The sequence below is a fragment of the Babylonia areolata genome, chromosome 23, assembly GCF_041734735.1.
Source record: "Babylonia areolata isolate BAREFJ2019XMU chromosome 23, ASM4173473v1, whole genome shotgun sequence".
NCBI classification, from domain to species: domain Eukaryota; kingdom Metazoa; phylum Mollusca; class Gastropoda; order Neogastropoda; family Buccinidae; genus Babylonia; species Babylonia areolata.
The window spans coordinates 26,339,935-26,354,382 of NC_134898.1; positions in this window are offsets into that span (position 1 = coordinate 26,339,935).

Consider the following 14,448-nt stretch of genomic DNA (forward strand, 5'->3'; position numbering starts at 1 on the left):
AGACACCAGACCACCTCCTTCTGAGAACAAACATCATCCATCCAGATCATCAAGTAGTCTGCATACAAAAGTAGCCATGTCAGTGCGTATGAGGGGAAATTTACTCATGCTACAACTCCTGTGTGGTGCAAAACCGGCTGTTATGAAGGCAGTCCTGAAAGGGGCCTCACCAGATTTGATCAATGCCTTGAGTGAATGTTCTCTCAACATCTTAAAAGGCGTTGTAAGACTGACCACTGCTCATAAGATAAGAATGACACACGCGTAGAAGACAAGGCTAACATGTACCACCAGACTCTTTGGACATATTTGAAACGTTTTGATCAGTTTAATTAAGGAAAGACCACTAGGAACAGTGACAGAACAGCACCTCGACCTACAACGGATCAGAAAACAGAGGCGGATGGTTTGTCATCTCCTGTTATGGGAAACGTAGAACAGGATGTTGTGCAGAGTGTACCAAAGACTATGAAAGGCAAAGCAGAACGACTCCTGCAACGTATTCAGAAACACCCAGACTTGAAGTGGAACCAGCAAGGTGAAATCATTTGGCGAGGGCAGTTGGTTAAAAACTCAAACCTTGTTGATCTGGTCAATGATGTGCTAAGGAAACGTCGATATGTACAGCCCATTGGGTGGAAACCATTTTCCACTGCTCTAGGTGATATCAACATTCCCCAAGATTTAGTTGGAAACCCTAACTGTTGGAAGTTTATGACAACACAAATACCCGACACCATGTTCTATCCTGCAGTCTGCTGAAGGTGCTGATGATGCGGCTTCTTCTCATCCAAGATTTTTTACACCACAAAAGGTAAAACCTTCACCATCTCCGAGAAACGTGGCCCTATCTTCCATCAAAAAGAAGAAAAAAGCGACACAAAAAGACCAAGCAAAGGGAGATACACCTTTTGGTTGGCGGAAAAAGATGTAAAAACGGAAGAGGAAACGACAGAGACTGAGTAAGACTGAACCTTTGATGGACTCGGAATCATTTTAGTCATTCCATTAAAACATGAAGCAACAGAAAAATAATACAAACATATCAAAGCAGAACAGACTATTGAGGCAGGCTTACTACACAACACAACGTCCTGGTTTTTTTGGTGGTGTAAATGCTTTGAAACGGGTAACAAAGTCAAAAGACTCTGTGCTCAAAGAATGGTTGAGTCATAAAGATGCTTACACGCTTCACAAACCTGTACAATATAAATTTGTGAGGAGACGTGTTGTTGTAGGAGGGATAGATCATCCATGGCAAGCTGATCTGATTGCTGTGCAACGCCTGAAGAAATACAATGATGGTTTTAGCTATTTGCTGACAGTCATTGATGTCTTGTCCAAAATATGCTTGGGTCATTCCTTTGAAAAACGAGACAGGCCCTGTGTTGGTGGAGGCTTTTAAACATATATTTGACCTGGGTCGGAAACCACTCAAACTGCAGACAGACAAAGGCACAGAGTTTTTGAACAAAACTTTCCAAACGTTTTTGAAGAAAAGAAGAATATACTTTTTTGTGACAGAAAACGAAGACATCAAAGCTTCCATTGCAGAGATTGAAACGCAGTTTAAAAGAGAAGCTTTGGCGATACTTTACCAGAAAAAAAATACTTTGCGATTTGTGGAAGTTTTGCCTCAACTGGTAAATGCGTACAACCATTCGTTTCAACGCAGCATCCACCGTGCTCCAGTGGAAGTGACAACAGACAACCAATAAGATGTATGGCACACTCTGTACAACAGACAACCAAGAAGATGTATGGCAAACTCTGTACAACAGAAGATGTATGGCAAACTCTGTACAACAGACAACCAAGACGATGTATGGCAAACTCTGTACAACAGACAACCAAGACGATGTATGGCAAACTCTGTACAACAGACAACCAAGAAGATGTATGGCAAACTCTGTACAACAGACAACCAAGACGATGTATGGCAAACTCTGTACAACAGACAACCAAGAAGATGTATGGCAAACTCTGTACAACAGACAACCAAGATGTATGGCAAACTCTGTACAACAGACAACCAAGAAGATGTATGGCAAACTCTGTACAACAGACAACCAAGAAGATGTATGGCAAACTCTGTACAACAGCAGCCAACCTGCAAGTCTCCCTCACTCTAAACTCAAAATAGGATCAGCAAAACCAGGTAAAGTTTTTTTAAAAGGTTATTTGCCATCTTGGACAGAAGAACTCTTCACAGTTAGTCGAATAAAAAGAATCATCCCAGTGACCTACCTTCTGAAAGATGATCACGGAGAATAGTTGCAAGGAACGTTTTATGAACAAGAGATACAGAAAGTTGGGGACAAACATATTTATCGTATTGAAGCGATCTTGAAGCAACGCAAAAAGCTAATGGACAGCGTGAATATTTTAATCAAATGGTTTGGATATGACTCTTCATTCAATTCATGGATTCCACAGACAGCACTTACCACCTACGCACACTGACCATGCCTGACCAGAACCAAGTAGAATCACCTCTGACTCATGATGATGAAACTCACTCTACGCGGGTCCCGAAAATCTGCCTTGTGGCGTGTGTTTGGACGCCGAGTTCCTCGCAGTGAAACTGTTTTTGTCTGTCAGACCCTCCTTGTTTATGTGGTGGTAGGCGTGTCTCTATTTAATCTGAGTCGCGGACAAGGAGCAGACAATTTGTGGGTAGCTCTCCTTGGCAGTTGTCTGGGCTACAACCTTCCCATTCCTAGCATCGATCCACGTCCGCATATCAACTGAAACCACCATGCTCTACTAGACATTACCCAGCAACAGCTCCATGTCGTACTACCCTGATAACAACGCCGGTCACCTTTTCACCAAACTACCTCAAGCTTTTGACTTGAATGGAGAATATGAAGTGGGCTTGTCTGAAATCTTGTTTAGCAACAGCTATTTCAACGTCGAAGAGGATGAGTTTTGGGTACAGTTTCGCACTGATGCAAATGATACTCATCAACCAAAAGTGCTACCTGCAGGGTTGTATGAATCTGCAGAATTCCTGATTCAAGCTTTAAACCAAGTTTATCGACCGTCTGTGAAAAAAAGAAAAAGAAGGCAGTATCAAATTTTACTATAATCAAGCTACCCGAAAAGTGACAGTAAGATTGTACGATGGAAATGTCGCCCTTCAGTTGAGTCCCGCATTAAGTGACGCCTTGGGTCTTGGCAGAGAATTTAAGTATGGGAAAAGTGTGTATGAAGGAAAAAAACAAGTACAGCTCCAACGCGGTTTTGAGGGTGTCTGTATCTACTGCGACTTGTATGGTTCAGCCACGTCCTGTTGGTGATGTGATGGTTTCCTTGCTGTCCCTACTGGGAATCAGAGCACTGAAGCTGTACATCATATTTTTGAAAAACCCAACTCCATCCCACTAAGCAGGTTCCAGTTCAACACGGTGGAAATCCTTTTAACTAAAGACACAAGCAAACCTCTGTCATTTGCCAAAGGGAAAACCATCGCGACACTTCACTTCCCACGCAGACGACCAAACAACTTTTAAGTTATGGTGCGGCATTTCCCCTTCAAAACCAATGGAAAAGCATCATTCATTCATTTTGCCCATTGCTCCTGGTGGAGCATAGGCCATCGACGACCCCTCGCCATCGCACTATGTTCTGGGCTGTTCTGGCCATTCCAGTCCAGTTGGTCCCTTGCTGCTTCAGCTCTGCCTCGGTATCTCGCCTCCAGCTGTTGCGAGGCCGGCCTCTCTTCCTCTTTCCCTGCGAAATGGAAAAGCATATGAAGAATATAACTGTGCCCAAGCTGGTCACGGGCTTCCTGTGTTTATAGGAGGAAGAAACGATAGAGGGAGAGGACTCGGAAACCTTCTAGGTTGAAGCCTGGGAACATACAAGTTCCCTAGAGTTTCAAAAGAAAGTCGTCAGTTCGCAGTGTTTAAAGCAAACACAACCAGAATCGTGAACTCTTGGCCAGGTAACAGATTTGGGTGGGTTTTTTGTTGTTGTTGTTGTTTTTTGTTGGAATTTTCATTGGCTTGTTTGAACCCACCTTGTTTTGATTTGTTTTCCTGATTGGTTAGTTTGAATATTCAGTTTGAACTGATCTGAACTGGCTTGAACCGACTCCTCAACACACACGTACAGCGTGCTGTATGAGAGGTCTGAACCATACCAGCATTTCCTTCTCCACTACATTCAGCCCAGCAACGTCTTCAGCAACCAGCGTCACGAAGAACGCGAAGCCAGAGTCTACACTTTATCCACTGGGACGCAACATCTTTGCCACTGTCAAAACTTGGCGAGGGACTGTCAGAATATATGTGCACCATTACAAGAGACCAGCCAACACACCAAGGGTGGACGTTTGGTCAGGGCGCAGAAAGGACTGTCATTGGAACTGAAGGAGTTTGAAAGACTGGTCATTCTGAAGAAAAAACTGATGGAAGACCAGTCAGCAAACATCAACTCTGTCAGCAGGCAAATCTGAAACAACTGCTTTGTCTTTGCCAGCAATGTCATATCCCACGGTTGGAGCCATAGCTCCCTGAACTATGACTCGCCCTTCAATTCTGGGGACTCCTGCTGGATATCTCACCCAGTGTGAACAACCTGTCGACTCCACATGAATCTCTACCATGTTTGAGGTGAGCCCTGGTGTGGACATCGTGAAAACAGCTGCAGTCCAAGCAGGTGTTGTGAGGCCCCAAAAGACAGGAAGACGGCCAAAACAGACCCAGCTGCCTCAGTGGCCATCTTCCCCTGACATCAGGGCGATGGACACCGTGATGGTGGAGTCACACACCCCTGTAATGGAGTCATACTCCACTGTGCCGGAGCCATAGAGTCCTGGAACGAAACCAGACACTTCAGTGTCAACAATGTGGCTTTAGTCATCCGGTTGCCGATACTGATGGCATATTTATATATTTATCTCCACCCCCCCCCTTCCCTTTCTCATCCATCTGTCAATCTGTGTGTGTGTGTGTGTGTGTGTGCGTGTGTGTGTGTGTGTGCGCGCGCGCGCGTTCTTTATAATATTCCTTCTTCAGGACATTTTTTTTTCTTTTTCTCTCTTTCTCCTCTTTTCATTTAATATGTATTGTAACTGATGTAGATTAGCAAGGACAGACTGGAAGAATGGGCCATGCCTAAAATCTTAATCCTTATATGAAAACGGTTTGAGTTCTGAGTTCTCTCTCTCTCTCTGTCTCTGTCTGTCTTTCTGTCTGTCTGTCTCTCTCTGTGATTCTGAATCTGGCTATGAATTAGGTGTGAATTAACTGAGACAGACAGACAGAAAGATACGGAGACAGAAAAAGGGGAGGTGATTTTTTTTTTTTTTTTTTTTTTTTTTTTTTTTTTTTACAACGGAAATACATTTTCCTTCACAAACAAATGATTTATAAATCTAATGTAACTTAAAAACGATCAGATGTAACGGACAGAAAATCCTGGCCCTTACTGTTATGTATTCACGATAAGTATTAACACACAGAAATTAAACAAAACAAATACAATATAATATTATGATATGGTGGCAAAGTATACCTTGACATTATGGTATGCATAGTTTGTTTGGATGGCGCTTTATTGCAGAAACTTAGACGAAGTTCATCACGTTAGTTATGACGAGGTTTTGAAGGCAGCATACGCAACAGTTCAACCGATCACACAGTGTGTTGTCTTTCTGTGGAATTGTATGCAGTAAAGGAGTGAGGGAAGATGGGAAACAGGGTAGGGGTTTGAAGAAAGGAGTGAGGGAAGGTGGGAAATAGGGTAGGGGTTTGAAGAAAGGAGTGAGGGAAGGTGGGAAATAGGGTAGGGGTTTGAAGAAAGGGGTGAGGGAAGATGGGAAATAGGGTAGGAATTTGAAGTAAGGAGTGAGGGAAGATGGGAAATAGGGTAGGGGTTTGAAGAAAGGAGTGAGGGAAGATGGGAAACAGGGTAGGGGTTTGAAGAAAGGAGTGAGGGAAGGTGGGAAATAGGGTAGGGGTTTGAAGAAAGGAGTGAGGGAAGGTGGGAAATAGGGTAGGGGTTTGAAGAGAGGAGTGAGGGAAGGTGGGAAATAGGGTAGGGGTTTGAAGAAAGGAGTGAGGGAAGGTGGGAAATAGGGTAGGGGTTTGAAGAAAGGAGTGAGGGAAGATGAGAAACAGGGTAAGGGTTTGAAGAAAGGAGTGAGGGAAGATGGGAAATAGGGTAGGGGTTTGAGAAAGGAGTGAGGGAAGGTGGGAAACAGGGTAGGGGTTTGAAGAAAGGGGTGAGGGAAGGTGGGAAATAGGGTATGGGTTTGAAGAAAGGAGTGAGGGAAGATGGGAAATAGGGTAGGGGTTTGAAGAAAGGAGTGAGGGAAGACGGGAAATAGGGTAGGGGTTTGAAGAAAGGGGTGAGGGAAGGTGGGAAATAGGGTAGGGGTTTGAAGAAAGGAGTGAGGGAAGGTGGGAAATAGGGTAGGGGTTTGAAGAAAGGAGTGAGGGAAGGTGGGAAATAGGGTAGGGGTTTGAAGAAAGAAGAGAGGGAAGATGGGAAATAGGGTATGGGTTTGAAGAAAGAAGTGAGGGAAGGTGGGAAATAGGGTAGGGGTTTGAAGAAAGAAGAGAGGGAAGATGGGAAACAGGGTAGGGGTTTGAAGAAAGGAGTGAGGGAAGATGGGAAACAGGGTAGGGGTTTGAAGAAAGGAGTGAGGGAAGATGGGAAATAGGGTAGGGGTTTGAAGAGAGGAGTGAGGGAAGATGGGAAATAGGGTAGGGGTTTGAAGAAAGGAGTGAGGGAAGGTGGGAAATACGGTAGGGGTTTGAAGAAAGGAGTGAGGGAAGATGGGAAAGAGGGTAGGGGTTTGAAGAAAGGAGTGAGGGAAGGTGGGAAAGAGGGTAGGGGTTTGAAGAAAGGAGTGAGGGAAGGTGGGAAATAGGGTAGGGGTTTGAAGAAAGGAGTGAGGGAAGGTGGGAAATAGGGTAGGGGTTTGAAGAAAGGAGAGAGGGAAGATGGGAAATAGGGTAGGGGTTAGAAAGGAGTGAGGGAAGATGGGAAATAGGGTAGGGGTTTGAAGAAAGGAGTGAGGGAAGATGGGAAATAGGGTAGGGGTTTGAAGAAAGAAGAGAGGGAAGATGGGAAATAGGGTAAGGGTTTGAAGAAAGGAGAGAGGGAAGATGGGAAATAGGGTAGGGGTTTGAAGAAAGGAGTGAGGGAAGATGGGAAACAGGGTAGGGGTTTGAAGAAAGGAGTGAGGGAAGATGGGAAATAGGGTAGGGGTTTGAAGAAAGGAGTGAGGGAAGGTGGGAAACAGGGTAGGGGTTTGAAGAAAGGGGTGAGGGAAGGTGGGAAACAGGGTAGGGGTTTGAAGAAAGGAGTGAGGGAAGATGGGAAATAGGGTAGGGGTTTGAAGAAAGGAGTGAGGGAAGGTGGGAAATAGGGTAGGGGTTTGAAGAAAGGAGTGAGGGAAGATGGGAAATAGGGTAGGGGTTTGAAGAAAGGAGTGAGGGAAGATGGGAAACAGGGTAGGGGTTTGAAGAAAGGAGTGAGGGAAGATGGGAAATAGGGTAGGGGTTTGAAGAAAGGAGTGAGGGAAGGTGGGAAACAGGGTAGGGGTTTGAAGAAAGGGGTGAGGGAAGATGGGAAATAGGGTAGGGGATTGAAGAAAGGAGAGAGGGAAGGTGGGAAACAGGGTAGGGGTTTGAAGAAAGGAGTGAGGGGGAACTGGGACAACCCAACCCTCACCAGCTTCAAAATCAAACATTGCAAGCCGAGCTCTGGCTATACATATTGGCTGTCACTGTAACTTACACATGTGCGAACGTTTTTCCTCCTCAGTACGTCAGTGCCTGTGTACATGTTGGTAGAGGTGTTGTTTTTTGTTGTTGTTTTTTGCCGGAAAACGGGAACACTTCATACCAATCTGCGCAGAAAGAACGTGGTTTCCTGGGTTGTTATCCAAGGGAAGGAACTTTTTCTACATGAATGTGGTACGGCGCCGGCTTGTAGTCTCCCTTAAAGTGATACACGTAATCGTTTCCGTGTCAAAACACCCAAAGACAGCCTCTCTCTCTCTCTCTCTCTCTCTCTCTCTCTCTCTCTCTCTCTCTCTCTCTCAAGCACAAACATCGACCCACACACAAACACAAGGAAGGTCTGGAAAGAACAGCGTGAAAGAGCTATGATTTGTAGATAGTTTGAATAGATGTGTTTTAAAATTAGATGTGAAACTGAAAAATTTAATTGTGGAACAGTGTCTCAACTATTTTGTGGGAGAGATTGGCAGAACGTTGCAAGGTCTGTAACGCAGAATTTTCATTCATTCATGTTCATCCATTGTTTCCTTCTCTCTCTCTCTCTCTCTCTCTCTCTCTCTCTCTCTCTCTCTCTCTCTCTCTCTCTCTCTCTCTCCTCTCTCTCTCTCTGCACAATAATAAAGTTGTGTTTCTCTGTTCTCTTTATGTCCGCTATATGTTTCTCACTTCGGTTATGTCTCTGTTTTTTGCATAATTATGTGTGTGTGTGTGTGTGTGTGTGTGTGTGTGTGTGTGTGTGTGTGTGTGTGTGTGTGTGTGTGTGTGTGTTGGGTGGAGAGAGTGTGTGCATGTGTACAGATATGAATGTGTGAATGCGTTCGTTTTATTACTTTTACGATGTTAATGATGATTATGGTGATTATTCTTCGTTGTAGTAGCAGTAGATGTAGCAGTGTTAGCAAAATTATTATTGTTGTGTCGTTATCGTTAATGTTGTTATTGTTATTGTTGTCACAAGGACAAATTGGAAGACTGGGCGATGCCTAAAATCTTTATCTTTGCGTAATACAGTTTTTGAATCTCTCTCTCTCTCTCTCTCTCTCTGTCTGTCTGTCTGTCTGTATTGTAAATGTGTTGTTTTGAGAGAGACGCGTTCTCAGAGTGTGTGTGTGTGGTCGAAGATTGGTGTGTGTGTGTGTGTGTGTGTGTGTGTGTGTGTGTGTGTGTGTGTGTGTGTGCTCGATCCTGCTTTCCTGCTTACTCGTCTCTAATTTGGTCACTTCAGTGGTTTCATGGGGGAAAATGTGAAAATAATCAAAGGGCAGAGGAAAGTACACAGCCATATGGGGGAAACAACATGACAGTTCCCTGACAACATGTACAACAAGCCAACCGAAATGATCAATGAATTTCTCATAACCCGCCGAATGGGGGCCCGATTTTGAGTGTGATTGGGAGGGGCAAATAGGGTGTCCGCGTATAGGTGTGTGTGTGTGTGTGTGTGTGTGTGTGTGTGTGTGTGTGTGTGTCCCCGTAGCGTAGTAGGGGTTATAATGGGGCTTTGTCTATTGTGAATGACCAAGTCTTAATGCATTCATATGCACATGTGTGAATAGATATGCGATGCAGGCATTCTTTGCACATTTCTGTTTTCAACAATCGTAGACAAAAGAGTGTTTTTTGTACCATATCAGACAGCACAAACTGTTGTTGTTTGTTGGTGGTGGTGGTGTTGTTCCATCACAATACTGCATACGCCAATGATATCTGAAATCGTCAGAGCTACATACAACGAAAGCATAATGATTTTTTTTTTTTTTTTGTATTCCAAACTCGCCCTCAAATGCTATCGCTGGAAGAGGTGTGTTCCAAACAAACTGTCTTGATTTGATCTGATCAACTTGGCATTCAAACCCGTCTAGATCGAAAGCTTGACTGTACGGCAGCGGTACGTTAAATCGTGAACACTTTGATACGACTTGGCAGGGGAGGGAACCACTATTTCCTTATCTAGACACAGAAAGCCCCCCGACTGCCGCAATGGCCAGCCACGATTTGTCTTTTCCTGGCAGCGAACTTGACAAGCAGAGCCGTACACCTCCATCAGAATGTACGCAGGATCGAGACCCAATCAGGTCATTGTTTGTAGATTTTGTACACGTATTTTGTGCATGCAAGGCAATGGGATTATCATTCTTGTTTCGTCGGCTTTGCTGGGTTCTTTGGGGCCAAGAAGTGAAAGTGTGTAACTGCGTTTCAGTGTTGTTCCCCCCCCCCACCCCCCCGACTCCCCCGTTTAAATATTTTTTGTTACCTTGATGCATTTATCTATTGATCTATTTATTTATTCATTCATGTATCTGTTTATGTATGTATGTATGTATGTATGTATGTATGTATGTATGTATGCATGTATGTCTCTATCTATCTATCTATCTAATGCGTTTGTCAGAATATTACGCAACCCAGATATCTGTCTTCTCGTTGTCCACAGACAGACAAAGAGACACACAGAGACAGACAGACAGACAGACATACAGAAGGGGGGAGTGGGAGATTTTTAGAGAAGAATGGACGACGGTGTTGTTGAGGTTTTTGCCGAACGGAAAGAACTTCAGTGCAATGCCGGCACAACTGGCTGGCTATGCTATGGCCAGCTGCCTCTTCAGATCAGTTTTCGTGTCTGTATTTTTGTCGTCGCCGATGCATAAACAAGTGTGCGTGCGTGCTCGCGCACGCGTGTTTTTTTTTTATGTGTGTGTGTGTGTGTGCGCGCGCGTGCGTGCGTGCGTGCGTGCGTGTGTATGTGTGTTAGTGGTTTTCTGTATTGTCTGGGCGGAGTAGGTAAGTGGATGCTCATGTTCCCAGTGTGCTTCGTGTTTCATGACGTGGGTTACTTTGCATCCATCGTTATTTAAACCACACACTTGACAAGAAGGAACGCTCATGTGTCTGCACTACAAAAAGCACGAAAAACCTGCGAATCAACTTGGTCCTGGTATTTAGGAAACTAAAAACAGGATATATATATATATATATATATATATATCCTGTTTTATATATATATATATATATATATATATATATATATACACAGTTGTTATAATAGTTCATTATCTTTATAATCATCATCGTCGTCATCATCATCATCATCATCATCATCTTCTTCTTCTTCGTCTTTTCCGTTCGTAGGGTGCGACTACCACGTTCACTCATAAGTGCACGTGAGTGGGATTTAACATATATGACCGTATTTACTACCGCCATCTAGGAAGCCATACTCCGTTTTCGGAGGGGGGGGGGAGTTGCTATATATCACTTGCAGCCAACATAACGCAAAGTCTGCCGACTCGTTTGCAATGGTGCGCGCTCTCACGTTTTGTTCCTGTCAGAAAGATGCTCTTTCCGTGCCCACAACTCCCCCCCGCCCCCCCATCCTCATCCCCCTCCCAACCCACCCCCACCCCCACCCATCCCCTCCCCTCCCCTCCTCTCCAACCCTTTCCTTTCACGTGTGTTTTTTGTTTTGTTTTGTTTTGTTTTTTGTTGTTGTTGTTGTTGCTGTTTGTTGCTGTTGACAAGCACAACTCAATAGCAAAACCAGTGAGCTCAAATTCCTGCAGCGGGCAAGCAAACTACAAGCCTACAGTTGCAAATAATTGATTTTTTGTTTCGAATTTCTGCACTATTGTGCGATGGATTACACATTAACTCACTCAGTACGGCCAGTCCTCTCTTCTCCTCTACACAGACCCCTCGGATGTCCAGTGGGTGTCTGAACGACCCAACCTTTAGCTTCCGTCGTCAGAATTGTGGTTTTCTTTGTCAACATTCACCTCTTCAGTATAAGAGCCTTCCGACTGCAATATTTTGATGATGGTAATTGGGCTGAAACGCTGTTAACGTCGTCTCTTTCGCCGTTCGTATGGAGAGAGTTAAGGGTACTGTTTTTGCAATACTCTTTCTTCTACCGGGCAATGTATACAATAACCAAGGGAAAACTTTTTCTTCTCCTGAGGGGCTGATCGCGCGGGCTCAGTGTGCTCGGTGGGGGTGGGAGGGGTGGGGGGGGGGGGGGGGGCAGGGAGGGGGGGGAGTTGGTGGTGGTGGTGGTGGGTGGCAGTGGCCCGCTGTCCGGCCTCACGGCAGTTGCTCTTCCCCACGCCTTCTACCGCTTTCATTTGCGTCGTTTGTTATATACAGCTTACTGTCCGCTGGTTCACTGGTCAGATTATCATTATTGTTGATATTGTTTATTATATAAATCTTACTGTCCGCTTGTTCACTGGTCAGATTATCATTATTTTTTATATTGTTTATTATATAAATCTTACTGCCCGCTGGTTCACTGGTCAGATGATCATTATTGTTAATATCGTTTATTATATAAATCTTACTGTCCGCTGGTTCACTGGTCAGCTTGTCATTATTGATTATATTGTTTATTATATAAATCTTACTGTCCGCTTGTTCACTGGTCAGATTATCATCATTGTTTATATTGTTTGTCATATAAATCTTACTGTCCGCTTGTTCACTGGTCAGATTATCATTATTGTTTATATTGTTTGTCATATAAATCGTACTGTCCGCTAGTTCACTGGTCAGATTATCATTATTTTTTATATTGTTTATTATATAAATCTTACTGTCCGCTGGTTCACTGGTCAGATGATCATTATTGTTAATATTGTTTATACATTACCAGGTTATCATTGTTTGCTGGGTTCCTTTTGCCAAGACGTTGGAGGGTACCCCGTCATCTAGTGCTGGAGTGACGTCCCCCTTCCCGTTCTGTAGCGGAAACAACTAATGACACATTCCACGTGTTCTGAAAAACGCAGTTGTCTTTGGAAGATATACTGAACTTCTACAGATTTCTGAATGTTTGATTCAAAGTCCATTTCGTATCAGCGAGTTTTTTTGTTTTTGTTTTGTTTTGTTATATATATATATATATATATATATATATATATATATATATATATATATATATATATATACGAGGGTCATTCAATAAATAATAATTTTTCGGTATAAGGACTTATAATACAGATAGAAGCTTACCCCCTTTTTTTTTTACTTCTTTTTCACATGGATTTAATTTGTTTTGCAGATTAAAAAAAACTTTGAGAGTTTTGGCGATTAACAAAGATGGCCGACCAAGAAGCATGCTCCAGGATTGAACAGCGGTCAGTTATCAAGTTTTTGGTTGCTGAAGGGTGCAAACCAGTTGAAATTCATAGGAGAATGTCAACTGTGTATGGTGCCACATGTTTCAGCCGAAAAAATGTCTACAAGTGGGCTAAATTGGTTAAAGAAGGACGGAGCAGTGTTGAGGACGAAGACAGGCCTGGAAGGCCTACAGAAGTGAGGTCTCCTGAGGTGATCGAATCAGTCAATGACCTCATTCAGTCTGACAGAAGGGTGACAGTGGATGACACTGCAAGGACTTTGAGCTTATCTGTTGGGACAGCACACAAAATTGTCCATGATGACCTTGGCTACACGGTCAGCTGCCAGTGGGTGCCAAAGATGCAAGGCCTCACACAGCAGCCCGAACGGTGCAGACCATCAACGAGCTGGGCTGGGAACTGCTCCCTCATCCCCCTTACAGCCCAGACCTTGCCCCTTCAGACTTTCACCTGTTTGGTCCCTTGAAAGCGTTCACGAGAGGCACGAAGTTTGAAAGTGACGACGAAGTCAAAAGTGTTGTGAGCGACTGGCTGAGACATCAGTCCAAAGATTTTTACGCTGAGGGAATACGGAAGCTTGTGCACAGATGGGAAAAGTGTGTGACAGTGCTGGGAGACTACGTTGAAAAAAAAAGAAAAAAAAAAGTAAGCTTCCATCTGTATTAGAAGTCCTTATACCGAAAAATTCACCTTATTTATTGAATGACCCTCGTGTATATATATATATATATATATATATATATATATATATATATATATATATATATATGTGTGTGGGGGGGGGGGGGGGGCAGGGGGGTATGTATATATCATGTTCTTGTTGCAATTAGCATGCTTTATACTTTTGTAGGGATGTTCAGAAAAGTTATAATTAATTTCTATTCTCAATCAACCAAGAACTGTTGTTGCTCTCTCCCTTTTCGTCCCTCTTTCTGTCGCTTTCCCCGTCATCAGTCATCAATGATCAGTCATCCCATCACCTCCACCCACACCCTTCCAGGCCACCCCTACCCCCACAGCCTCCATGCCCGCGGTCTCACATACACACAAAGTTATTGTTTTATTTATTTTTTTTAAATTCATTCATTCGTTTATCTATTCATCTATTTAGTTGCCATTATTCATCTATTTAGTTAGTTTGTTAGTTATTTTGGGGGGTTGGACTATTACTTAATAGCGAAAAACACGTTGAACTAAAAACATCATAACCTTCAGATACGTCCGGCCATTTTGAACAGGGGTGACTGGGTACTATTCTCACACCGCCTCACCTCTGTACCGTCGTCCTTTTGGGGGACAGGTAATTGACAAGGTGTCTGGAGATGTCAGTCCCGGTTTTCTGCTTCTTTGATTGGCTGGCGGTGATTGGTGGTTCGGGGAGGTGTTTTTGCTGACTGAGGGTTCGGACTGGTTAGACAGGCGCCAACAAATTGTGTTGGTCTTGCACGCAGAAAACTTTTTCTTCTTCCCACAAAACTCCTCACTGTGTTGTCCTGTAGTACTAACAGGGCCGGTCTCTTTAATTCCTGTCTCCCACCTAGGAAGCTGACTGC